At 40.8% G+C, this 27718-nt stretch overlaps 2 protein-coding genes across 6 annotated transcripts in view; both read left to right on the top strand.

Moving 5' to 3' along the window:
* The window catches only part of CEP135 (centrosomal protein 135), an 83965-nt gene extending 81484 nt beyond the window's left edge, over positions 1-2481 (top strand). For 3 of the 4 annotated variants that reach the window (XM_005555245.5, XM_065545178.2, XM_074039969.1), the window contains one exon: positions 492-2481. The gene's annotated coding sequence lies outside the window, so the exon portion shown is untranslated. The remainder of the gene's footprint in view (positions 1-491) is intronic. The other variant, XR_012434907.1, reaches the window with a different exon arrangement.
* A 16422-nt stretch (positions 2482-18903) lies between these two features.
* The window catches only part of CRACD (capping protein inhibiting regulator of actin dynamics), a 280879-nt gene continuing 272064 nt past the window's right edge, over positions 18904-27718 (top strand). For both annotated transcript variants that reach the window (XM_015450441.3, XM_005555241.4), the window contains exon 1: positions 18904-19105. The gene's annotated coding sequence lies outside the window, so the exon portion shown is untranslated. The remainder of the gene's footprint in view (positions 19106-27718) is intronic.

Raw genomic sequence — 27718 nt, 5'->3', positions numbered from 1 at the left:
CAGAGTAGCTTACACCTGTAATCCCAGCATTTTGGTAGGCCAAAGTGAGAGGATCACTTGAGCTCAGGAGTTTGAGACTAGCCTAAACAACATAGTAAGGTCTCTACTAAATACCAAAAAAAGAAGCCAGGTATGGTGATGTGCACCTGTTGTTCCCGCTACTCTGGAGGCTGAGGCAGAAGGATCACTTGAGCACAGAAGATCAAGACTGCAATGAGCTATGATCATGCCACTGCACTCCAGCCTGGGTAACACAGCAAGAACCTGTCTCTAAATAAATAAATAAATAAATAAGTGAATAAAGTACAATGAATAAAACAGTACTTGAATTTTAAGAAGTAAAACAGTACTTCTTAAATGTAACTGGTCACAGAGTTTTATTAGATTCTATAATTTCATTTAAAACATTACTGAATTTCAGTTTTTTATGAATATGTTGAATAACTTCATCATTTTTCTCTTAACCCACTTTTCAATTTCCCGCCTTTCAGAATAATGGTTTTCAATGAGTTCCTATGTGGATTTTTAGAAGAACAGAACAGTAATGAAATATTTGAAGTACTTGTTGCTGAAAATCATGAACATGGACACAAATTCTACCTCTGTCAACTTTTATTTAAATCAGTGAATATGTTAAAAAGTTTGGTTTAAAAGAACTATATCTGTATGTATATTTTCATATATATGACAGAACAAGAATATGTATTAATAGTGCCTAATGTTATATCTATGTTTTTTTATTCATGAATTAAATTACTAAAAGTATGTTTATACTGTGAATTAATATAATTTATTCACATTATTCTTTAATAATCTGTTTCTTAATAACCCATGATATATGTATGTAAATATTACAGTACTTGTTTTTAGTTTTCATGCCTATGTTTAGCCCATATCTTAATGTATTCACAAAGAATGATCAACTTTGATGCTATGCTGTCATGCTTAACTTTTTCTTAAAATTATTTCGTAGATTTACTGTCTGTTGTCAAGGGGAATATATTCAGGTCTGGTCTTCTTATAATAGCAGAGATCTTGGTAAAATAATGATTACCATATATAATGTGTTATTGCCACCTAGAAGAACTATGATGAGAAAGAAACATTTATATATTATGTAAAATATTATTTTAACTATCATCACATGGACTCTCTGTGTAACACAGATTCTATCAAAAGCAAACTAAAAGCTATATGCAGAATTTTGTATAAAACAATAGAACGGAAATTTGGGGCATTTTTCTAGGAAATAAAATTCCTCAGTGTATTAATCTAAGGTTTCAAAGTATAAAAGTATATGGGTAGGCCGGGTGCGGTGGCTCACACCTGTAATCCCAGCACTTTGGGAGGCCAAGGCGGGTAGATTACCTGAGGTCAGGAGTTTGAGACCAGCCTGGGCAACATGGTGAAACTCGTCTCTACTAAAAATACAAAAATTAGCCAGGCTTTATGGCGGGCACCTGTAATCCCAGCTTCTTGGGAGACTGAGGCAGGAGAATTGCTTGAACCCGGGAGGTGGAGGTTGCAGTGAGCCAAGATTGCACCATTGCACTCCAGCCTGGGTGACAGAGTAAGACTGTCTCAGGAAAAAAAAAAAAAGTATATGGGGCAAATACAGTAAAACATTTTGTTAAATTCCAATATACATTCAGTGATACCATTCTTTTTCTTCTAAACCTGTGTGTTATAATTTACCAGTTCCCCAAAATGGCATTTTAACGCCAAACTGTGGCATATACGTGGAAAATATCTTTTTATAATTAATTTTCAAAGTTGTAATTTTAAAGAATTTGGGTGTATACCTATGTTAATGAAACAACAGAAGTACAAAAAAGAATGTCAGATACAAAAATCCATCGTGAAGAAAATCTGTTCTTAATATATTTCATTATGATCGAAAAACATAAAAACTAACATAGGAAAGTGAAAGATCAGTTACTTATATTTTGTTTCCTCTTGTGGTTTAATAAAGTGAAGTGTGTGTGTGTGTGTACCTGGGGGTGGGCAGTGCTCTTTTTCTAAAACTATTATGCCGTATATATCTGAATTATGACCTTTTTAGTGTGTATTAGGATGTGGGCTGGTTTGCTTTTCTCCCGCCTTTGTAATTTTATGTATCCCATCTCCTTTGTGTGAATTCATATATTACAGCAAAATACAAGAGACGTGGGACTGTTTGCAATACCATATGGACATCTTTTAATAAATATATGTAAATAAAATAAAAAATATTTGTCCCCACCTTTTCCCCAAAAACAACAGCAAGACATTTTTGTTAGATATTTTATTTTTAATGTTTTCTATAATTTAAAAATGTATAGTCTGCCAAATTGTTGTTTTCATAACCATGATTTTTTTTGAAAAACAGTTTTATCTTAAAATACTGAATGTTCTGACTTTTTATAGATGTTTTTAATTTTGTTTTAAATAATTTTAAATTATGGAGCTTGACCTAGATTTGCCAATAAACTTTCTAGTCAATTTATTTTCTCTTTCTTACAAATAAGGTTTTTATAATTTTATATTAGCGATATTCTTAATTCTAAAATTAAATAAAATGTATTCAAATCAAACTTTATCATGGTGAGATATAGGCAAATCCCTGAACGTAGGTGCAGGCACCTTTCTAAGAAATGAAGTCAAAGTTTATTTTCGTTATCCGTCCACAAAATGGTTAAACGTGTGTGTGTATGAATATACTCTCTTCTCACTTGCAAATGCTCTTTGTTGAGCACATTGACTCCCATTAGACTATGACACCTGTTACCCTACCTTATTGTAATTCATCATACAAGTGATCTCATACTTCTCTCCCTAATTCTTAGAAGATTTTAGCAAGTGGCTTACTATCTTTCTACCATTAGTTCTGTCATCAACCTTTTTATGTCATTATCTTCTTGGGCCAGTGGTTGTTGACCATACCTGCACATTGTAGTTATCTGGAGAATTTTAACAAAAAACTGATGTCTGAACCCCTACATCAGACCAAATACATCAGAAAATCTGCAATTGAAGTGTGGTCTTTTAAAAAATTTTTAACTTAAAAAATTGACATACAATGTACATATTTATGAGGTACATAGTGATGTTTCAATACATATAATGTATTGTGATCTGATCATTGTAATTAGCATATCCATCATCTTAAACATTTATCATTTTGTGTTGAGAACATTCAGTATCCTCTTCCTAAACATTTGAAGCCATATATTAACTACAGTCACCCTGCAGTGGTAGAGAATACTAGGAACTTCTTCCTCCTATCTAGCTATAATTTTGTATCCTTTAGCAAAGCTCTCCCTATCGCTCCCTTCCCCCTACACTTCCTGGCCTCTCGTATCCTCTATTCTACTTTTTCCTTTTTTTTAGCTTATACATATGAGTGAGAACATGCAGTGTTTAACTTTCTGTTTCTCACTTATTTCACTTAATTAACAATGTCGTCCACCTTCCATGTGACTGAGAATGACAGGATGGTGGTTTTGTTTGTTTTGTGTGTGTGTTTTTAAGGTCCTCTAGAAGACTGTAATGTTCAGCAGGGTTAATAATGTTAATTTAAGAGACTGATCCATCAAACTGATTTCATGACCCACTAATGGTACTTAACATATAGTTTTGAAGAACACTGCTTTAGATCTTGTCATCACCTCCAAAGTCTCAATTTCTAGCATCTTAACTCACCCCTCTTTCTAGGTTACTGTTTTGATTATGCCTATACCAACAATTCTTTGACTCCACTAGGTTCTTTAGACAATTGATTCTATCATCTGTCCCTTATCTATAATTTCATCACCTTCACTTTCTTTTTTAATGTTTGTCTATTTATTTATTTAGAGACGGGGTCTCGCTCTGTTGCCAGGCTGGAGTGCAGTGGCATGATCTTGGCTCACTGCAGCCTCCACCTCCTGAGTTCAAGCCATTCTCCTGCCTCCCAAGGAGCTGGGACTACAGATGCACACCACCACAACCAGCTAATTTTTGTATTTTTAATAGAGATGGGGTTTCACCATGTTGGCCAGGATGGTCTCAATCTCTTGATCTCATGATCCACCTGCCTCAGCCTCCCAAAGTGCTGGGATTACAAGCATGAACCACCACTCCTGGCCCATCACCCTCACTTTCTACTTTAGCATAGACATCATTGTCCTTGCACATCCCCTAAATTCTTGTCCTTCTGATCTGAAAAATACTGTTTATCTCCAGTTACTCCAGCTGCTTGCATCTATACTCACTGACTCTTTTTACTTTAAATTTATGGCCCAGAAAATCAAAGGCCCACAGCACTGTGTGGCAATCCTTATACATTGTCCTGGTCAATTCACACTTAACCTCTCCCCAACAAGTATTCTCCTCTTTATTCAGATCTTCTATTCTCTCACTTTGTTTCTTTTTTTACTATGAGAAAATGGAAACAATAGAAAAGAACTTTCTCACTCTCCAAATCTATCAGTGTGTTCTCTATCCAACTAATTTTCTTTATTCTTATTAAGACATGAACCATCTCCACCCTTTAGCCATTCTGTCTAGCTGTGATCAGTAGCCATCTCTTCTACTAAAAAGACTTCTGCCAGGTATGGTGGCTTAGCCTATAATTCCAGCACTTTGGGAGGCTGAGGCAGGAGGATCACTTGAGCTCAGGAGTTCAAGACCAGGGCAATATAGGGAGACCTAATCCAGAAAATTTTTTGAAAATTAGCTGGGCATGGTGGCGTGTGCTTGTAGTCCCAGCTATTTGGGAGGCTGACGTGGGAGGACCACTTGAGCCTAGGAAGTTGAGGCTGCAGTGAGCCGCGATTGTTCCACTGCACTTTAGCCTGAACACAGAGTGAGAGACCGTCTCAAATTTAAAAACAAACAAACAAAAAAAAAAAAACACATTCCTGAGTCATTTTTGCTCTATTGGCTTGTTCTCACTTGCATATATACCTCCCATTTTTAATCTCCTATTTTAAAACCTTCCAAGGCCCTACCATTCCATTTTTGTATGCTTTATAGCAAAAATTCCCAGAAAAGAGTTATCTAACTCATGTCATCTCCCCCTTAACACCCACCTTTCTTTCTTGAACTACTCCAATCATGCTTACATTCCCATTACTCCAGTGAAACAGTTCTTATCAAGACACTATCCCCATGTTGTCAAATCCGATGGATCATCATCAGTCTTCTATTTACTCCATTTCTCAGCAGCATTTGACATACTGATTTTTCCATTTTTTAAAAAAAAATTTCGGCCGGGCGCGGTGGCTCAAGCCTGTAATCCCAGCACTTTGGGAGGCCGAGGCGGGCGGATCACAAGGTCAGGAGATTGAGACCACAGTGAAACCCCGTCTCTACTAAAAATACAAAAAATTAGCCGGGCGCGGTGGCGGGCGCCTGTAGTCCCAGCTACTCAGGAGGCTGAGGCAGGAGAATGGCCTGAACCCAGGAGGCGGAGTTTGCAGTGAGCCGAGATCGCGCCACTGCACTCCAGCCTGGGCAACAGCGTGAGACTCCGTCTCAAAAAAAAAAAAAAAAAAAAAAAAAAAAAAAAAAAAAAATTTCTTTAGCCAGGCGTGGTGGCTCACACTTGTAATACCAACACTTTGGGAGGTCAAGGCAGGTGGATCACCTGAAGTAAGGCATTCTAGACCAGCCTAGCCAACAGAGTGAAACCCCATCTCTACTAAGAATACAAAAAGTAGCCAGGTGTGGTGGCAGGTATCTGTAATCCCAGCTACTCGGGAGGCTGAGGCAGGAGAATTGCTTGAACCTGGGAGGTGGAGGTTGCAGTGAGCCGAGATCGCACCATTGCACCCCAGCTTGCACACCAAGAGCAAAACCCTGTCTCAAAAAAACAAAAACAAACAAAAATAATGACCAGATGTGGTGGCTCACATCTTAATCTCAGCACTTTGGGAGTCCGAGGCAGGTGGATCACTTGAGGTCAGGAGTTTGAGACCAGCCTGGCCAACATGGTGAAACCCCATCTCTACTAAAAATACAAAATTAGCTGGGTGCAGTGGCACACGCTTGTAGTCCCAGCTATTCGGGAGGCTAAGACAGAAGAATTGCTTGAACCCTGGAGGGAGAGGCCGTAGTGAGCCGAGATGGCGCCACTGCACTCCAGCCTGGGCAAGACAGAGCAAGATTCCATCTCAATAAAACAAAACAAAACAAACCATATTCTTCATTTTGCCTCCCCAATACCAAACCATCCGGGGTCTTCTTACTGGTTTTTCAGTTTCTTTTATTATATTCACTAACATTTCCTGACTTTTTTTTTTCATTTGATGAGGGTTTTTTTTGTGTGGTAAATATCATACAGAGTATCATTTTACCCATTTTTAAGTCTACAGTTCGGTAGTGTTAGGTTTATTCACATGGTTGTGAAATATCTTCTCAACTTTTAAATGTAGGAGTATCCTAGGGTCTTAGTTCATCTCTACTTACTCTCTTGTTAACTTCAGAATTTATCTCTTCGGTTTCTGCCTTTTCTTCTGAATTCTAGACACATATATCTAAGTATTTGCATTAGTTCTTTCTTACATTGCTCTAAAGATACTACCTGAGACTGGAAAGTTTATAAAGAAAGGAGATTTAATTGATTCACAGTTCCACATGGGTGGGGAGGCCTCAGGAAACTTGCAATCATGGCGGAAGGCGAAGGGGAAGCAAGGCACATCTCACATGGTGGCAGCAGAGACAGAGAGAGAGCGAGAGCACGAGCACAAAGAGGGCAGTACCACACACTCTTAAACCATCAGCTTGTGAGAACTCACTATCATGAGAACACCATGGGGAAAATCTGCCCCCATGAACCAATCACCTCCACCAGGTCTCTCCCTCCATACATGGGGATTACAATCCGAGATGAGATTTGGGTGGGGGACACAGCAAAACCATATCAGTACCTATTCAATATCTCCACTTAAATAACCAAAGTCACACTAAACAGCTAAGTGAATTGTACCGCCATTGTATTAGTCTGTTCTCGCACTGCTATAAAGAAATACCTGAGACGGGGTAATTTATAAACAAAAGAGGTTTGATTGGCCACAGTTCTGCCAGATGCAGGAAGCATGGCACTGGCATCTGCTTCTGAGGAGGCTTCAGGGAGCTTGTACTCATGGTGGAAGGCAAAGCGAGAGCAGGCCTCTTACATGGCAGGAGCAGGACTGAGAGAGAGCAGAGAGGTGATACACACTTTTAAACAGCCAGACCTCATGAGAACTCACTCACTATACAGAACCAAGGGGTAAATAGTGCTAGACCATTAATGAGAACTTTGCCCCCATGAACCAATCACCTCCCACCCAGCTGCACCTCCAGCATCAAGGACAAGACTTCGACGCCTGCTTAATCCAAACAACAGGCTAGAACCAAACCTGTTCAATCAGTCTCATACAGCATTTAATTAAGGTGAATATCAATAGGATTCCAAGCAGCAAGAAGAGGCCAGTTAGCAAGATTAGCTTCATTCATGCCTCCCAGGAGCCTAGACATAGCCAACTGTGAACACCCACCATTGCGAGAGCAGAGGGTGTTATTTTATTCATCCAGAATGTAGTCTAAAGCCAATCTGTTACCCATCATAACACATGCAGTTTAGGCTGACCTGAGAATCTCGGATGCCATTGACAAGCAGACAATAGATGAGCTAGAAAGCAGCACTCGTCCACAGTTGAGAGAGTCCATGGCTCTGTATCCCCTATGTACAAACATATAACCCAAAAGGTCACCAGTCACTCCAGTTTGGGTTTTGTGGATCATGGGCTGGTTAAGACACATGGACTATCTGGGTGTGGTGGCTCACACCTGTAATCCCAGCACTTTAGGAGGCCAAGGTGGGTGGATCACCTGAGGTCAGGGGTTCGAGACCAGCCTGACCAATGTGGTGAAACCCCGACTCTACTAAAAATACAAATATTAGCCAGGAATGATGGTGCACACCTGTCGTTCCAGTTGCTCAGGAGTCTGAGGCAGGAGAATTGCTTGAACCAGGAGGCAGAGGTTGCAGTGAGCCAAGATTACACCACTGCACTCCAGCTTGGATGACAAGAATGAAACTCCATCTCAAAAAATAAAAGACAAAGACACATGGACTATGTCACTGAGTAGTTGCAGCCTTGATAGTCACACATGGCACCACCCAAAGCTGCTCCACAGAGAGGAGGTGCATATGAATTTGTATCCATCAGATTGAAAAAACACTGTGCTAGTCTGTGTGTCTGTACGTGCACAAGGTGGAGTCCATGTTTGGGGGCTGCCATTAACAGCAATAGGTACAGCAAAATGGTTCAAGAGCAGCCACACCCACATGAGTTTGTTTTCATAGCACGTGGAAAGGGATGACAGATACGGCAGCAGGTCAGATTGCCTGCCACTGCAGTTTCTTGCCTCAGGCAGACCATATGATTTGTCGCCAGACTGCAATGTAGGATCTAGGGGACAAAGAGAGCATTCATTGCTACCGGTTTGTGCCCTGCTCAAAAAATGCTGATTTGTGGGTTAGCTGATATAAAGGACCAAATAGAATGCCCAAGTGAGACACATACTGTCTCCAAAAACATCCAATAGAGAGATGAGCCTCCTTTTTGATGTTGGGGGCCCAGAGATAAGGGTCTCCCCAATACTGTTCCCTGGGTGTCAGAAGCATCATGAATCTGCCTACATTATCCCAGGAAACTTGACTAGGCAAGCAACCCTCTGAATATTGTTGGGGACTACCAGCCACCTCTGCTGGTGTAGGTATGGCAACACCCCAGCCAGAGGCACTGAGATAGGCTTATTTTATTTTATTTTATTTGATAAGAGACAGGGTCTTAGCTGGGCACAGTGGCTCACACCTGTAATCCCAGCACTTTGGGAGGCCAGGGTGGGCAGATCACTTGAGGTCAAGAGTTCAAGACCAGCCTGACCAAAATGGTGAAACCCTGTCTCTACTAAAAATGCAAAAATTAGCCAGGCATGGTGGTGTGTGCCTGTGGTCCCAGTTGTTGGGGAGACTGAGGCACAAGAATTGCTTAAACCTGGGAGGTGGAGGTTGCAGTGAGCTGAGATTGTACCATTGCACTCCAGCCTGGGCAACAGAGCAAGACTCTGTCAAAAAACAAAAGAGGGTCTCACTCTGTTGCCCACGCTGGAGCCCAATCATAGCTCAGTGCGGCCTCGTACTCCTGGGCTTAAGCAATCCTTCCGCCTCAGCCTCCTGAGTAGCTAAGACTACAGGCTCATACCACCATGCCTGGCAAATTTTTAAATTTTTTTTTATTGAGATGAGGTCTCGTTATGTTACCCAGGCTGGTCTCAAACTCCTGGCCTCAAGTGATTCTTCCGCCTCAGGCTCCCAAAGTGCTGGGATTACAGGTGTGAGCTGTGCCTGGCCTGAGACTGAGGCTTCTGACTTACCAACCAACAGGACATCAACTATATGGTAAAAACTTTTAAATCAGAGGGTAGAGGTACTCATGATCACGTGCTGCCGACAAATGGCAGGGAGTTTGTCTCAGTAGCACATCTCTGCCTTATCTCTTCCCTGCTTGGGATAACCCTCTTGGGCACTTATGGGATGTGAAGTATAAATATATAACACATCAATTCCTATTATATGTTCAGATGTACAAGCAACAAAAGTAGAATGAATGAATTCGAGAGGTCCTCCCCATAAGGTCACATTAGCTCCCTTACCTCACCTCAAACCCTACCCACGTCCCATGAGTTAAATCTGAGTACCACTGGACCCGGTAGGATGGCGATTCGGTTGCCTGAATCCAGAAGAGCCAGAGAAATGTGAGTCTCTCCCCTCCTTGAAGTACCTCAGTATATTCATACAGTGTGTATGTCCTCTTTGGGGACAGGGAGACCTAGGCCCAGTCATTTGGTTCCTTAAAGTAGCAGGACTTTCCTAAACTCAGGAAAGAGAAGGAGGGAGAGATTTTCTGGTGCAGCAGGAGAAGGTAGCTCCTCCCTGGTAAGCAAAGCTTTTTGTTTACTTTTTTTTTGAGACAAGGTCTCACACTGTCCCCCAGGCTGGAATGCAGTGAGTGGTGTGATCTTGGCTCATTACAACCCCAGCCTCCCAGGTTCAAGTGATCTTCCCATCCCAGGTTCCCAAGTAGTTGGGACTACAGGTACGTGCTACCATGCCTGGCTAATTTGTGTGTGTGTGTGTGTGTGTGTGTTGTTTTGTTTTTTTTGTAGAGATAGGGTTTTGCCATGTTGCCCAGGATGGTCTCGAACTCCTGGGCTCAAGGGATCCACTCACCTCTGCCTCCCAAAGTGTTTGGATTACAGTTGTGAGCCACCATGTCCAGCCTGTGTTTACTTTTAATTTCAAGTGGCTGGCAATGGTTAACAGTCCAGACTCAACCAAACAAACCCAAAATTTCATATCCTTACTGTTGGCACCATTTATTTCCACTTTGGAAACCCCTTGACACAGCCATATTGTCTTTTGACTGGAGCCACAGGGCTTGCTGCCCATTGTCGTGATAAAATCCCCTCCTTACCCTGTCTGAGGAGGAGAGCACCATGAGGCGGCTTGTTTCAATGCTTCCTCTCATTGCTCATTCTCTAAACATTCATTAACAGGTAGGACAGTCGGGGATTCCTATTTCTTCCCCCTCACCCAACACTTGGGCAACAGCACTCACTACCAGATCCTGCGCAATCTTCCCACATCCTCTGACCTTATCCTTTCTCTTCTCAGTAGCAAGTACTCTGTCAGCAGCCTATCCTTGTTGCCCAAATGGTAAAGAACTATCTGAGATTCTACCCTGCTTGCAAACTAGCAAGGTAGCCTGCCACAGTTTCCTGAATGCTAGCAGAAGACCCAAGATTTCTGGGTCAGAGACAAAGTTCCTTGCTACTGCACAGCGGGTAGCATGAGTTTTGCACCAGTTCCTCATGTCACCAAATCCCAAAGGGACAATGCAAGTCAGCCTAGATGGATACTGCCATGTAGTGTATACTGCCCATGTAGAGTATACATCACAGGCTAAAGAACTGGAACTCAGGAAAACTCAGCCTTCTTTCTACAAGGGGCTGCAGGCAAACCTGCCCCAACTTTACCCTGGGAGGAGACAGCAAACAAATCTCCCTGCTTGGGGATGACATTATCTCTTTCTCCTAAAACTGTTTGCTATACAAATATTCTGGAAAAGACAGTCTAGGAAAAACTGCCAGAGCCTTTGCTCAAAAGATATGCAGAAACAAGAGGATTAGTAGAAAAATTTCCCCCCAAAATGTTACATTTTTTATTTTGGTAAAATACACATGAAATTTACCATTTTAACAATTTTTAAGTGTACTACTCTGTGGCATTGACTACATTCACAATGTTGTACAACTATCACCACTATCCATTGCCCGAACTATAATATTATTTTTAATGCACCACTGGTTTTTATTTTCTAGTACTTTACTGAGATTTAAAAATCTATGCTCAGAAGTGGGGCTGACCTACAGTTTCCTGTCGAGTGCAAGCAGCACGGTCTGGCTTTGATGTCATAGTAGCCTAGCTTCCAAGAACGAATGGTAAAACCTCTCTCTTCCCATGTTCTGGAATTCTTTGCATTACATAGGACTGACTCAGAAAATCACCTGGGTGGGTGTCTTTTTTAGAGGAAACTATCTGACTACCTTTTCAATTTCTTCTACAAATTAGATTTTCTCCCCCTCCTTAAGTCAGCTTGGTAATTAAATTTTTTCTGGAAAATTTTCTAATGTACATTTTAAAAGGTCATCCATACTTTAGTTATCTTTTTCTTGTGAGATGTTTATTTCTTGTATCTCTTGACTGATAGATCAGAAATAAATCAATCTTTCTTTCTCTTCTTTCTTTCTTTTCCTTCCTCCCTCCCTCCCTCCCTCCTTTCTCTTTCTTTTTCTTTCTCTTTCCCTCCCTCCCTTCTTCCTCCCTTCCTCCCTTCCTCCTCCCTCCCTCCCTTCCTCCTCCTCCTCCCCTCCCTCCCTCCCTTCCTTCCCTTTCTCTCTCTCTCTCTCTCTGTCTCTCCACCCCCCACTCCTCCCTCCCTCCCTTCCTCCCCCTTTCCCTCTTCTTCCTTTTTTGGTCTTGCTGTTGCCCAGATCAGAGTGCAGTGGTGTGGTTATGGCTCCTGCAGCCTTGAACTTTGGGACTCAAGTGATCCTCCCACCTCAGCCTCCTCAGTAGCTAGGACTACAGGTATGTGCCACCACACCTGGTTTTTAAAAAAAATTTTGGTAGAGACAGGGTCTCTCTATGTTGCCCAGACTGGCCTCAAACTCCTGGGCTCAAGCAATCCTCCTGCCTCAATCTCCCAAAGTGTTGAGATTACAGGCATGAGCCACTGCACCTGGCTGTGTTTTTTGTTTTGTTTTGTTTTCCTAAGAATCAACTTTTAATTTTGTTGGTAAAATCTACTGTTCGATTTGTTTTCTATTTCATTAACTCCTGCTTTCATTCCTTCCTTCCTTCTGCTTTCTTTTTCTTTTGTTCACATTCTTGAGTTACATGTTCAGTTTATTTTTAATCTCCATTATTTTCTAATTAATGCATTAAAGGCTACAAAATTTCCTCTGAGAACCTCTTGGACTGTACCCCCACAGGATTTTTTTGGTCATTAGCTTTTGGCATTACTTTCTAAGTAGATTCCAACTTCAGTTCTGGATTATTCTTTATTGGGGTCACCATGTAACTTATCATCCCAATTGGGACACTTTGGAGAGCAAAATACAGTTATGCATCACTTAACTACAGGAAATTTGTTGTTCTGAGAAATTTGCCATTAGGAGATTTCATCATGTGTGAACATCATGGAGTGTACTTACACAAACCTAGGTGGTGCCTACTACACACCTAGGGTAGGTACATGATATAGCCTATTGCTCCTAAGTTACAAACCTGTACAGCATATTACTGTACAGAATATTGTAGGCAATTATAATATAATGGTATTTGTGTATCTAAACATAGAAAAGGCACAGTAAAAATACAGTATTGTAATCTTATGGGACCACTGTTGTATATACAGTTCTTCATTGGCTAAAATACCATTTTGCAGTGCATGACAGTATATGTGTTATGTGAGGAAAATAAGTGTTAACTGAGGCTCTCCTGGGTGAACTGGAAAGTATGTTCACCCTATTTTTAATAAAAAAATTATTTATTTAAAAGGAAGTTTTAAAGTTTTTAAGTAGATAGGATTTTGTCACAACCTTCTAACTTACTGAATTTTGATTAAGGAATGTGGCCTGTATGGATTTTGCTTTTTGAAATTTGTTATGTTTTGGTTTAACACTTGCTTAACTTTTGTGATCATTCCAAAAATTTTTGTGCAAAATGCATATTTTTCGTTTGTTGGGTATGCACTTCTTATCTTTTTGTTGTTGTTGTTGTTGCTTTTTGAGACAGGGTCCTGCTTGGTTGCCCAGGCTGAAGTGTGATTAGAGTTCACTGCAGCCTCAAACTCCTGGGCTCATGGGATCCTCCCTGCTCAGTGTCTGGAGCAGCTGGGACTAAAGAGCTAAAAGATACCAAGTTTGTGAATTCTCCCTATAATTATCTTTGTCTACTTGATAAGTTAATTCCAAGAAAAAATATCTCTCACTGTGAGAGTAGAGTTCTTTCCTTTTCCTTTTATTTCAGCTTTTGCCTTAAATACAGTATGTTCCTTGACTTATGATGGGATTATGTCCTGATACACCCATTGTAAGATGAAAATATCCCTAAGTTGAAAATGCATTTAATTCCTCTAGCCTACTAAACATTATAACTTAGTGTAGCCTACCTTAAATGTCCTCAGAACACTCACATTAGTTGGACAAAATCATCTACCACAAATCTATTTTATAATAAAGTGTTGGCTATCTCATGAAGTTTATTGAATACTGTAGTGAAAGTGAAAAACAGAATGGTTTCATAGCATCATAAAGTTGAAACAACATAAATCAAATCATCCTAAGTTGGGAACTATCTGTAGTTTATTAAAGCAATAATTTTATTAACTTTTTTTTACTATTTAAGGAATTTTAATTAAAGCAAGAATTTTATTTTACTGTTCACTGTTTAAGGAATTTTAATTAAAGCAAGAATTTTATTTTTTTTTTTTTTTTTTTTTTTTTTTTTTTTTTTTTTTTGAGACGGAGTCTCGCTCTGTCACCCAGGCTGGAGTGCAGTGGCCGGATCTCAGCTCACTGCAAGCTCCGCCTCCCGGGTTCACGCCATTCTCCTGCCTCAGCCTCCCGAGTAGCTGGGACTACAGGCGCCTGCCACCTCGCCCGGCTAAGTTTTTGTATTTTTAGTAGAGGCGGGGTTTCACTGTGTTAGCCAGGATGGTCTCGATCTCCTGACCTCGTGATCCGCCCGTCTCGGCCTCCCAAAGTGCTGGGATTACAGACTTGAGCCACCGCGCCCGGCCAAGAATTTTATTTTTATTAATTTATTTTTTACTCTGCCAGTAATTTAAAAGCTCTGTTGTTAGATACATACATTTTAGGACTGCTACATATTTTTTGTTGGCTTGCAACTTTTAGCACTTATACTTTTTACCCTGAAATCTCTTTTATCAGACACTAATATTGCAACTTATGCTGTCTTCTATTTTGTAACAACTTTATTGAGACGTAAGTTATATGCCATAAAATTCACCCACTTAAATTACATGATTTGATGACTTTTAGTATATTTACAGAATTGTGCAGCTGTTATTGCAATTTTAGAACATTTTCATCATCACCAAAAGAAGTCCCACACTGGCAGGGCACAGTGGCTCATGCCTATAGTCCCCGCACTTTGGGAGGCTGAGGCAGGTGGATCACTTGAGCCCAGGATTTCAAGACAAGCTTGGACAACACAGAGAAACCCCACGTCTACAAAAAAAAAAAAAAAATTAGCTGGGTGTGGTGGCATGTGCCTATAGTCCCAGCTACTTGGAGGCGGAGGTGGGAGGATCACTTGAGCCCAGGAGGCAGAGGTTCTAATAAGCCAAGATCACACCACTGCCCTACAGCCTGGATGACAGAGCAAGACTGTGTCTCAAAAACAAAACAAAACAAAACAAAAAAAACACACACACAGAAAAGAAAAGAAAAGAAAAGAAACCCCATACCCACCATACCCATTAACAGTCACTCTCCATTTACCCCAACTCCTCCTCCCCACAATCATAATCTACTACTATCTCTATAAATTCGACTGTCTGGACATTGATGCAAATGAAGTCATATCACATGTGGTCTTTAGAGTCTGGTTTCTTTCACTTAGCGTAATGTTTTCAAGGTTCAGCCATGTTGCATGCAAGGTTCATGCAGGTAGCGTGTATCTATCAGTCAGTACTTCCTTCCTTTCTATTGCCAAATAATATTCCACTGCATGGATATCCACATTTTGTTTAATACAGTCATTAGTTGATGGACATTTGAGTTGTTTCCACTTTTTGGCCATTCTAAATAATGCTGTTATAAACACTCATGTATACGTTTTTGTGTGGATATGTTTTCATTTCTCTTGGGTATGTATCTAGGAGTAGAATTGCTGGGTCATTGGTTATTCTACCATCAGAATATATGAAGTTTCCAGTTTCTCTATGTCCTCACCGACACTTGTGATTATTTGTCTTTTTTTATTATGACCACCCTAGGTGTGAAGTGGTGTTTCATTGTGATTTGGATTTGCAGTTCCCTGACGGTTAATGATGTTAAGCATCTTTTCATTTGCTTATTGGTCATTTGTGTATTTTCCTTGGAGAAATGGCCATTCAAATCCTTTGACCATCATAAAATTGGGTTATTTGTGTTTTTATTATTGAGTGTTATGAGTTCTTTATGTATTCTCTATACAAGTCCCTTGTTAGATACAATATATGATTTGTAAATGTATTGTCCAATTCCGAGCATCATAGTTTCACTCACTTGATGATACCATGTGCAACATAAAGTTATACATTTTGATATTGTTTATTTTTCTCTTGCGTTCCTTGTGTTTTTGATGTCACATCTTAGAAACCATTGTCTAACTTAAGGACATGATTTATGCCTGTATTTTCTTCTAGGCGTTTTATAGTTTTAGCTCTTACCTTTAGATCTATGATCCATTTGAGTTAATTTTTTATATAGTGAGATAGGGGTCCAAATTGATTATTTTGCATAAAGATTTGCAGTTGTCTCCATGTTTTCTTCTGTTAGTATTTGCCTATTATATTTTTCCATTACTTAATTTTCAGACACAATAATAATGATAATTTAAAATATATGTGAAATTGAACTGTTATTCCCATTTTACTAATTTGCGGAAATATCTGAAGTTAACTGAATTATCCAGTGGACTCATGCTGAGGGACAGAAAGTCATGGAAAGGGATGATACACACACATGGTGGATTACAGAAAGGAGAGGCTTTTGAAGTCCTTGGTCTAATTCAGCGTTTCTTAACCTTAGCACTATTGTCAATTGGGGCTGGATAATTCTTGGTTGTGGGGGCTGTTCTGGGCATTGTAAGATTCTTAGCAGCATCTCTGGCTTCTACCCAGTAGAAGCCCAGTAGTAGCACCTGCCATCCCCAGTGTAGACTACCAAAAATGTGTCCAAGACACTGCCAAATGTCTCCTACAATGCAAGTATCCCTAGAGCTGAAACTACTGGTCTAACTGTGAAATTTATTTCCCACGTATTTTCTATAACCCGTCACACAGCAGTTAAATGGTTAAGTGTTAAAAAAAAAATTCTAGATGTTCTGCATCTTTGTGTGTGTGTGTGTGTGTGTGTGTGTGTGTGTGTGTGTGTGTGTGTGTTATGGCCTCTGAAAATGTTTCCCTGGTGGGCAGTTAGCTATCGAAAAAGTGGACTGATACTTGCGGTTAGGGTGCCACACAATCTTGTTATAGCCCTGGATATAGTTGCTATGAACCAATGTATTTGAAAAGTGAGGGAGAAAAGCACCTGTCAAAAGTGGTGCCTGATTGATTCCAATTTCTGAGGCCCATGAGACGCTAAGTCTAGTTGTTAGAATGCTCTAATATGAGCATCATTTCTCCAGAACTCCGGCAATATTTTTTGGGTGTATATCAATTGGGGTGCCTTGTCCTACAAAATGAAAAGATAGTAGACCTACATTTGACTTATGAACATTTGAATTTTTATATGAACATTTGTGTGTGTTTTCATGTAGATGGCAAGACCATAATATATACCAAGAACATGATCCCAGCTATATGTTCTGCGTAGATTTGATTTTTGGCTTCTGGGAACTTCTTTTTTTTTTTTTTTCTTTTTATTTTGAGATGGAGTTTCTCTCTTGTCCAGGCTGGTGTGCAGTGGCGCGATCTCAGCTCACTGCAACCTCTGTGGCCCGGGTTCAAGCGATTCTCCTGCTCCTGAGTAACTGGGATTACAGGGATGCGCCACTACACCCATCTAAGTTTTGTATTTTCAGTAGAGACGGGGTTTCGCCAAGTTGTCCAGGCTGGTCTTGAACTCCCGACCTCAGGTGATCCGCCCGCCTTGGCCTCCCAAAGTGCTGGGATTACAGGTATGAGCCACCGCGCCCGGTCAGCTTCTGGGAACTTCTATCGCTACTAGAATCAAATCAAAAGAAATCTGTTCAACCCTTTCTAAAACTCTACATTATTCTAATTTGGAATAAAGCAGACATAGTTTAGGATATGTACGCACTAAACTAAATAGCTATAGTCACCAAAATACAACTTCATATATTATACTGATATTTGATTTAAATGTTTATCTAGAATAAACCAGTTGGATAAGGTAACATGCCCTAGATTCTCCCAGTCGGAACGTTGCTCCTTTAAGTCATGCAGTAAAATTACTAGTGCTTGGCCAACAAGGTGAAACCCCTTCTCTACTAAAAATACAAAAATTAGCTGGGTGTGGTGGCGGGCGCCTGTAATCCCAGCTACTCAGAAGGCTGTGGCAAGAAAATCGCTTGAACCCGAGAGTCGCAGGTTGCAGTGAGCCGAGATCGCGCCACTGCACTCCAGCCTGCGCAATGAGAGAAACTCCATCTCAAAAAAGAAAAGAAAAAAGAAATCACTAGTGCTGTTTTTGGCATTTGGGACATCTGGCTCAATACTGGGTATATTTTAGGGCTACATTTCGTATTTTGTATCTTTGGTCGTTTTGCTTTAAAATTTCCTGTTTAATAATGATACTCAATTATTTTTAGCATCCTTGCATATATAGTAAACTAAAGAGATCTCCAGAGACTGATTTCCAGTAGTTGCATTGGCATAGTGATAGCAAAAAGTATGAAGGAAAAGTATTGTTCTCTTCGTTAGCCCACAAAAGGAGAAGATAAGTAATTATTTTGCTTAAAGCATAAATAATCAATATTTAATTTCATTATGGCTGGGGACAATAATGCCCAATGTCAATGTCACTCCGTTCAGATGTACAGCGACTCAGCAAAGCAATTTCTAGCCTTTCTATTTCTAGGTGGCATTTTCCAACTTACTCAACTCTCAGGAGTCCCAGTGCCATTTATTATGGTTGGGACTCCGCAGGGCGAAACTTCCCCTGGGTTCCCGGTATCTCTTATTAGTGTGGCTACTGCGCGTAACAGGGGCCGAATTCGCATCCGGTGGGGTGGTGACTGATGGTCCAATGTTCTTGCCCCACGCAGGATGCGCCTCGCTGTGAGCCCACCACTGTAACCTCAGACCCCACGCGTTCAGCCCTCCCTCGAGTCAGGCTTTGCAGAAGCCGGGGGGCACTGGTCAACCCCACGCCCCTCCTTCGGGCCCGCTCCAGGTTTCTGGGCACCCCTGGGGAGGGGAGCCATCCTGTGCGCGCCACTCCCGGAGGGCGCGAGAAGGAAGCCGGCGCCTCGCGCTCAGCGGTCCTTGGGCTAAGCCGGGCGGGGCGGCGGCGCGGGTCCGAGCGCCCGGGGCGCCGGCGGAGCATGTGACCACGCCTCGCGGGGCCCGGCGCGCAGTGCCGCGCGGTGGCGGCAGTGGGGAGAGCAATGGAGGCCACGGCCGACTGAGAGGCGGGGGCGCTGCTGGTGCTGCTGCCGCGGCGGCTGCTGATGCGGAGGCTGCAGCGCGCAGTGCCGCCGAGTCCGCCGCCCGCCCGGGACCGCCGGTCGCCGGCCAGCCGCTCTGCCAGCCGGAGCGCCAGGCAGGGACCTCAGGTGAGCGCCTGCTCGGCCCGCGGCCGGAACCAGACAATGGGGACAGGGGCGGGCTTTTCCCCTCCACTCGTGCCCCTCTGGGCCGGGCCCCCGCGGCGGCCCGGGACTCCAGGGGACCTGGCCCCGGGGGCGTGGGCTTGGCGCGGCGGGCGGTGGACTTCAGGGCGGCGTCCCAGCGTGGGAGGTGCGGACCCTCCCCGAGGAACCTGCGCGCGGCTTGCGCGCTTTGGAACCTGCCGCCAGGCTGCGCCCCGGGAACTTGCGGAGAACATGGGACCTCGCCTGCCTTCTCCCCTTACCGCGCCTCGGCATCCTGTCCCCGAGTCCCTGGCTCGGTCCCGACCGCGGCGGGGGCCAGAGCCAGACCTCGCCGTCCGGGATCGCGGACGCTGTTCGGGCTGAGCCCTCTCCCCACCGCCCCCAGAGCTGCATTGCTTTGTTTAACCTCTGCCAGACCGTTTCGCACAAACTCTTGTTGCCCCAATTCTGATGAGCCGCCAGTTTGATGGCTGAAGCAAGACAAAGGTTTCCCCTGTTTACCAAGGGCCGGGGCCAGGAGACTGCGCGCTGCCCGTGGTGTAAAATGTGTTTTCCTTATCTTCGGCCAGGGCTTGTTGCGATGGTTTTCCTGGCGCTATAACCGTCCTTTCTTGCAGAGCTCTGTAGTGGCGAGATTGGACCTCCTAACCCTACGGATACGGTGGGTGGGGTATGGCTTTTCTTTTTTTTTTTCATGATTATCAGTAAACAGAAGCCGACTTTGAATTTTATAATATGTGTTCTTGAGTTAGAGACATCGTAATCATTTTCTGAATTCTGAATTTTAAGAGAGGATATATATTTCAAGACAGATTCAGTGGAGGGGGATGGGAAGAAAACCCAGTAAGTACGACCATGTGTTGTGAAATTTTAATACGGTTTTAGGAATAATGGCTGGGAAACTGATCTGGTGTAGGTGAGGGAGGGAGTGTGTGTGTGTGCGTGTGTGTGTGTATGTGTGTGTATTGGGGGTGGTAAGTGGTGGTGGCGGCGAGGGAGTGGTTAGAATACAAAGGATAAGGCAGTTTTAGAAAAAGATTCTTAGTAAATATCCTGTGGCAAATTTTTGATTCATTAAGTGGTGAGTTAAATCAATGTTTCCTTTTAAAATCACCTATAGTAATTGTGAAATTGTATAAAAAATGGTTTACAGTTCTTTGGCATTGTTTGTGACTCAGGAATCTGAATAAAACAGTCAATTTTGAGTAATTTTTAGAAAGTCAACAAAGAAAAGAGTCCTTCACTACTATCGCCTTTATCCTTTGGGAAAAGGGAATCCTTGTTCAGTATATTCAAGAGAAAATTGCCTATATGAAAAAAATTTCAAAGGCAGCTTTGAAAAAGAAACATTTTGAAAAATGTAATATGGTTGCATTACAGATCACTTCAACTCAGAAGTGGGCAGGGAAAAAATCATGCTACTGGATCGCCCTTTCCACTGTTGATTATTTAAAATGCATTTTATTCAAAAGCTTAATTTTGCAGTCATCTCTAACACATTGAGAAACTTTCACTCTAAAGACTTAGCAGTACTTACCGACCACTGAATTTGGAGGAGGAAGCTAACACCAACTTGACAATAGGCAATTGGTGTGAGAAACAAAAGCTAGCTCTTCATAATAGTTCATAGTTCTTCATAAACTACAAAGCACTATAATAAATGGAAGTTATTATTATCGCTAGATGAGGAAGCTGTGTTTTACAGTTTTTCTCTTACCCAATTTCAGACCAATTAGTTGACATTAATTTAAAATTCTCCAGGGCAAGAGACAATCTTTTAGTCTTTTTTTGTGGTCTGTATTTCTGATCTGGCACACAGTAGGTGTTCAGTATGTAGTCGTGGAAAGAAAGAATGAATAGGTGAAAAAAATACAAGTGGTTAAAATGTGTACAGATGGAATTTGTTTATTTCTTTTTATTCAGTGAACATTTACTGAAGGCCTACTGTGTGCCGAGAACTGTGCAGAGGTTTTCCACATATAGTTTATGAAAGCTTGGTGACCTTCCTTTTTCAGTCATAGTTGATGTGTGTTTCTTCCAAGAATGAGGCCTCTTGGGTGGTTTTTTTCATCGTTTTTAATCGTCTCCGGTAACTGAGTAGCACAATAGAACATTTCACTTGTTGTATGTGCATGTAGTTTCTCACAATGGCCTGTGGGGAGGCAGGGCAGATATTATCATTCCCGTTTTGTAGGTGAGGAAATCCAGACATGGCGAGATTAAATGACTTGCCAGCTCCTTGCCACTAAAGCAACAATGCCAGGGACAGAAGCTGGATCTCACGCCCAGAGCTTTCTCCCATGAATCACACAACCTTCTCCAGGAGACACTGTACCCCCAGAAAATCACACTGGAATTAGACCTCATGAGAAAGTCTACCTTTTGGGTAACTTTTACCTAAAGAAAAGGTACATTTTGCAACCTAGTACTTATGGGAGTGGTTAAATACACAAGTTCTCGAGGTAGGTGATTGAATTTGAGCATTGACTTTACTAGCTACTAGCTCTGCATCCTTGACAAGTGATTTAATCTAAGCCTCAGTTTCCTCATCTGTAAAATGGAGGAAGTAATCCTACTTAGAACATTTTTGTGAGGATCAAATAAAATAATGTGGGCATAGCACAATGTTTAGTACAAACTAAGCACTCAGTGTCAGCTAATTTTTATTTTCATTATTTTAATGTAAAGCAATGGCTTTTAAACTTTTTTTGTTTTTGTTTTTGTTTTTTAAGAGATGAGTTCTCACTGTGTTGCCCAGGCTGGTCTCAAGCAATCTTCCTGCCTTGGTCTCCCAAAATACTAGGATTACAGGTGTGAACCACTGCGCCCAGCCTAAACTTTTATTTTTGCACAGTAAGAGATGCATTTTACTTTGCCACCCAGTATACGATACGTTGTAAATATCTGTAATTTAAAAATTCATGAAGTAATGCTTAGACTTGGAATGTGCAGTGCATTCTTACATTTTTTATTCTATTTTATTTAAAAAATGCTGGTTGAGATCGCTAAATGATTTCACATCCCATTAATGGGTCAGGAACTACACTTTGAAAAGCACTTATGAAGGATAATCAGGTTAAGTGCATTTAAGAAAACTCTGTTGTTGAATCTTTATATTTTTTTCTTCGAATGGTTTACAACATCAGTTGGAATTTGAATACTAAATTACACTTAAAAATAGGTTCTTAAACATTTCTTGGGAATTACGATGATGTATTGAGTATTTATCATGGTCATGTTACTGTGTGCTAAGCAGTCTATTTATATATGTTATCTAATTTAGTTCTCACAACAGCCCTATAAGTAGGCCTTGTGTTTACATTTGATAATTGAAATTAAGACTCAGAGAGTTTTTTATTAACTTGCCCAAGGTCCTAAATTTAGAGAGGGATGAAGCAAAGATTCAAACTGAGTTCTCTCTGATCCTAAAGCCTGTCTGCCCTCTTAACCCCCACAGCTTTCTGTTGTTCCCTTATAGTGATTTCTGAAGATGTTTCCTTCCTTCCTTAACATAAATTTGATTGTCGATATTGAGAATTTACATTGTGGTACATCTTTTATAGTTTCCTTTGAAATGACTCATTTCAAGTCAGTTTTCAACTTGGGAAGTTAAGGAAGCATAATGTAATTCTTTCTGGCTTTAGCTGGTCTTTGATGTAAATATTTTGTAATAGCTTCTCAGGTTTTTGTGATAGAGTCAATTAATTGGTCATTTTTATTGAGCACCCAAAGGTTTAATATATCTTCCTTAGAGACATGAAATAGCTGTGTAACTATAAAAATACTTCATTACGAATGAATGTCAGCTTTTGTTGAGGCACAAAATGAAGCCTTACGAGCTACAAAAGAGTACTTTATAGTGTATTGATTGGTCTTAAAATCACAAGGCAGTAAAAGTATTTACTTTGTAAAGTACTTTAAGAAACCACCACCAACTATCCTATTATCATTTATTTTTTGTTTGGTTTTTCAGTTCTTTACACGTTTCCTATGTGTATTTCTAGCAGTATTTTAATTTTAATATTTTGATATTTCTAGGACTTCCCTCTTTGAAACATATTGTCAAGAAGAATTAAGGTATTTTTAAGGAAATATATTTTATAAATAATACTTAGAATACACAAATAGATGCTTTTATATAATAAAGGCAAATTTCACTTTTTTTTGCATTTATATCTTCTAGATTAAAACTCTTACGGTGTCTGGTTTGCATTATTGCTATTATATGTAGGAGTGTAACTCATAAATAACGTGATTACCAGGTGCCTAAAAATGTATAAATATGTCACTGCTCTTGCATTATAGCTTGGGATACTCCTATGTGCATGGGGCTTTAAACTTTTAACCATATATTTAAACAGTTTATTTGTTGAATTAAGGTTAGTGTTTTCAAAGCTGACAATTTAAAAATCTGAATTTGTGTAGATCATGATGATATGTTAGACAAAGAACAGCAGTTTCATGGTTTATGTGGTTTGAATAGCCATATGTTTCTGTTCATCAGTCATTTTTTATTAAGATGTGATATAAACAAATATAGATATAGTTGCATTTGTTTTTGAACATCAGATTTCATCCTTAGGCTGGCCCTCAAAATATTACTTTGCCTCTAATGATATTGTGGACAGTTGCAGCAAGCCTGTGTTTTATGCTTATTTTATTAATTCTGTCTACCACTTGACCCTTAGTGGATTGTTACAGTTTTTGTGAGCATCAGGACATGGCCCACCTATTGAATGGTCATTGTCATTTGCATGTTCAGGCAGATACAAAACTTGGCTACCTTTACATTTTGTGTCCTGCTTATTCTTTTATTCATTTGTGTTTTTTTAAATTTATTTATTAGGGTCTTGCTCTGTCACCCAGACTGGAGTGCAGTGATGTAACCATGGCTCACTGCAGCCTCTACCTCCTGGGCTCAAGTGATCCTCCTAGCTCAGCCTCCTGAATAGCTGAGACCACAGGCACATGCCACCACATCTGGTTATTATTTTTTATAGAGATGTGGTCTCTCTCTGTTTCCTAGGCTGGTCATGAACTCTTGGGTTCAAGTGATCTACCTACCTTGCCTCAGCCTCCCAAAGTGCTGGGATTGCAAGCATGAGCTGCCACTCAGGGGCTCCTTTTTATCCTGATGTGAAAATTCATAGAAATAAGAACAAAATCAATGTAGATATTAATTTGTTCTGGTGGCTTTAAGGCAGATGCATATGCATATTTTAGGTTTACATAGATGTATAATTTTCACATATATATGAGAAGTACCAGATTATAAACTCTTCTCTAAAGTAAAAAAATACATTTTAAGTAACTCTGTGGAAAAGAAAAACTGAGTAACAACCCTGAAGAGATGTTTTTGTAGTCACATGTTATCAGACATATTTAAGAAGCCAAATAGAACAACCATATGTAAAAGCTTTTATATGTGAAAAAGTGATACCATTTAAAATGTCAAAAATGGAAACATAAATATTTCAGTCAGATTTTAACGTCTTCACCAAGTCTTTCAGGTGTTTTTAGTGTTTTTCAAGTGGCGTACTTTGGGGATTAAGACGAAATGTCAAAAAACTTGCTTTTGAAACTGGTACTGTATTCAATATGAAGTGAGGAAAAGACAGAAACTGCATCCCTGAAACACTTTAAAAAATATTTCAATCAGAAGTAAATACTTGGGAGGCCGAGACGGGCGGATCACAAGGTCAGGAGATCGAGACCATCCTGGCTAACATGGTGAAACCCCGTCTCTACTAAAAATACAAAAAAACTAGCCGGGCGAGGTGGCGGGCGCCTGTAGTCCCAGCTACTCGGGAGGCTGAGGCAGGAGAATGGCGTAAACCCGGGAGGCGGAGCTTGCAGTGAGCTGAGATCCGGCCACTGTACTCCAGCCTGGGCGACAGAGCGAGACTCCGTCTCAAAAAAAAAAAAAAAAAAAAGAAGTAAATACTTAGTCCACTAGAAACGGTTGTTAGAATGGAATTTAAGAGCAGGTAGCAACTGCTAAGAGGAATTCAAAAAAGGAAGGACAACTTGCTAAAAAGGCATTTTGGTTTGTACCAGGGAAGGTAAGAACGGCCTTATCTGGAGGCCCAGTGGCCTCACCCCACTCACCTGGGGAGGGATTGGCTGGCAAGAAGGAAGATAAGGAGACAGGGAGGGGGAAACAGGTTACCTGAAAACTTGATTATTATTTAAATCTAGGATAAGCCGGATTCAAGGAATAATCTGTGAAAATTCTAGTATATAATTGTTAACCCTTTGTTAACAATGGGCTGTTTCCTCACTTGGGAGAAATTAAAAGGAGAGGCCATAGTCCCAAGATCACCATTTTTGAAAGAGGAAGCATCATTACTCCAAACGCCATTGCCAATACCATTTATGGTCTCAGGTGGGGGCCACAGCTAATGTTCTTAGGGAAGACTGTGACAGATCAGCAGGGCTGTTAAGACACTGCTGAATTCCAGGCTGCCCTAAATGACTGCAGTCAGGATTTTTCTTCATTTTGAAAAGTTTTTAGTACATTTAGAATGACTTTTTCTCCACCAGAGTGTCATTGTGACAGAGGCAGTGGTCTTTCCTGGCTTTATTTATGATGCAGCTGGCCATGCAAGTTTGTGATGGGTTAACTGTCTTCTAGAGTTAATGAGGTCAGGGTCACAGGTTCAATTCTTGGGAAGGCCAGTTAGCTTTGCTTTGTTCTGTGAGCGCAAATTGTACTCTTAACCCAGGCCAGCCATCTGGTGAAGGCAGATCATTGATCACAAAGGCATTAATAAGCAAGACAGTGTGGGAGCAGCAGCCCGAACCTTTCTCATAGATGTTGAGTAATTAGAGAAACAATTCCAAAAGCATGTGCACGTTTGTATTATTTTTATAGCATGATCTTAATAGATAGAAGATAACATGGTTATCAAATATTTTTCTTTGCCATTTCTGTTGAACTTTCATCTGAACAGTTGTCTTTTCAAGTTATGATTTTTGAGCTGTCTCATTCATTCAGTAGTTATACTTATGTTCTGAGTATTCTTAATCTCCCTGGAGGTTTATAGGACAGTGACTGTGGCAGTGAGAACAGTCATGCTAAAAGCAGTACATCAGACCACTTAGTTGTTTACAAATCCAATTCCACTGAATTTAAAAAGTTTTTAAAAAGTAAAACACCATTTTGAATGAGGATGAACAGACTAGGAATTTTAAGAAAATGCTTTATACTTGTTCTAAGTAGACCTCCATCTGAAAATCTGTCATTCCTTTTATTAAAATAACTTCTAGTGTTAAGAGAGATATCAGAGATCACCTAGGCCTGTGCTGCCCTATGCAGTCCTGCTGGTCCCGTGTGGCTAGTCCGAATGCAGATGTGCTGTCAATTTAAATACATACTAGGGCCAGCGCTGTGGCTCACACCTGTAATCTCAGCCTTTGGGAGGCCAAGGCCAGGAATTCTAGACCAGCTGGGCAACATGGCAAAACCCTGTCTCTATCAAAAAAAAAGAAACAAAAAACCCTCCCCCTGAAAAACCGAAGTTAACTGGATATGGCAATGTGTGTCTGTGGTCCCAGTTACTTGGGGCTGAGGTGGGAGGATTGCTTGAGCTTAGGAGGTTGAGGCTACAGTGAGCCTGTCTCCAAAATAAAATAAAATAATAAAATAAAATAAATAAAATAAAATAAATAAAATAAAATAAAATAAAATAAAAAATAGTGCTGGGCCCTGTAGCTCATGCCTATAATCCCAACACTTTAGGAGACTGAGGCAGGTGGATCCCTTGAGCCCAGGGATTGGAGACCAGCCTGGGCAACAAGGTAAAGCTTCGTCTCTATTTTCTTTTTTAAAAAAACAATGTACTGGATTTGAAACATTTGGTGTGAAAAGAGAATGCAAAATATGGCATTAATAGTTTTTTAATGTTGATCCCATGTTGAAGTAATAGCTTTGACTATGTTGGATTGAATAAAATATTGTTAAAATTAATTTTACCATTTTTTACTTTTAAAATATTATCTACTGAGAAATTTAAAATTACATATTTGGCTGACATTTGTGGCTTGCATTATGTTTCTGTTGGGCAGTGCTGGTCTAGTCCCACCCTCATTTTACTGATGAGAAGGCTAAGGCTCAGAGGTGAAGTAACTGAGCTGAATTCTTTCCATTGCCTGTAGTCTCTCCCTGCTAATAGGTTAGGGGCTCAGGAAGAATGGAACTCTGAACCACAAGAGGACCATTTAGTGCATGGCAGTTGTATGTTGCAAGATATGTGCCTAAGCCATTGTCTGTTAGGTGTTTACTAGTTGTGTGTGTGTATGTGTATATTCCCTGTGCCAGTTGTGTGTGTACACACATACACAGGGTGGAGGGCTTTGTTTATTTATAATGTTGACGTTTAGGCTTAGTTTTACCTTCCTCTGTAGGTCAGAGGTCTTGCATTAAAATATTAGACATTAACAGTTGTGACAGGGGTAAATAAGATATGGTGCTCATATAAGTCAGCACTTTCATGTACTTCTTATTACCAAGAGCATTTCAGATAGGTTTTTTTTTTTTTTTTTGAGATGGAGTCTCACTCTGTCACTCTGGCT

This window comes from Macaca fascicularis, chromosome 5 (assembly GCF_037993035.2).
Source record: "Macaca fascicularis isolate 582-1 chromosome 5, T2T-MFA8v1.1".
Taxonomy (NCBI): domain Eukaryota; kingdom Metazoa; phylum Chordata; class Mammalia; order Primates; family Cercopithecidae; genus Macaca; species Macaca fascicularis.
This window is presented reverse-complemented; position numbering and strand designations above follow the sequence as displayed.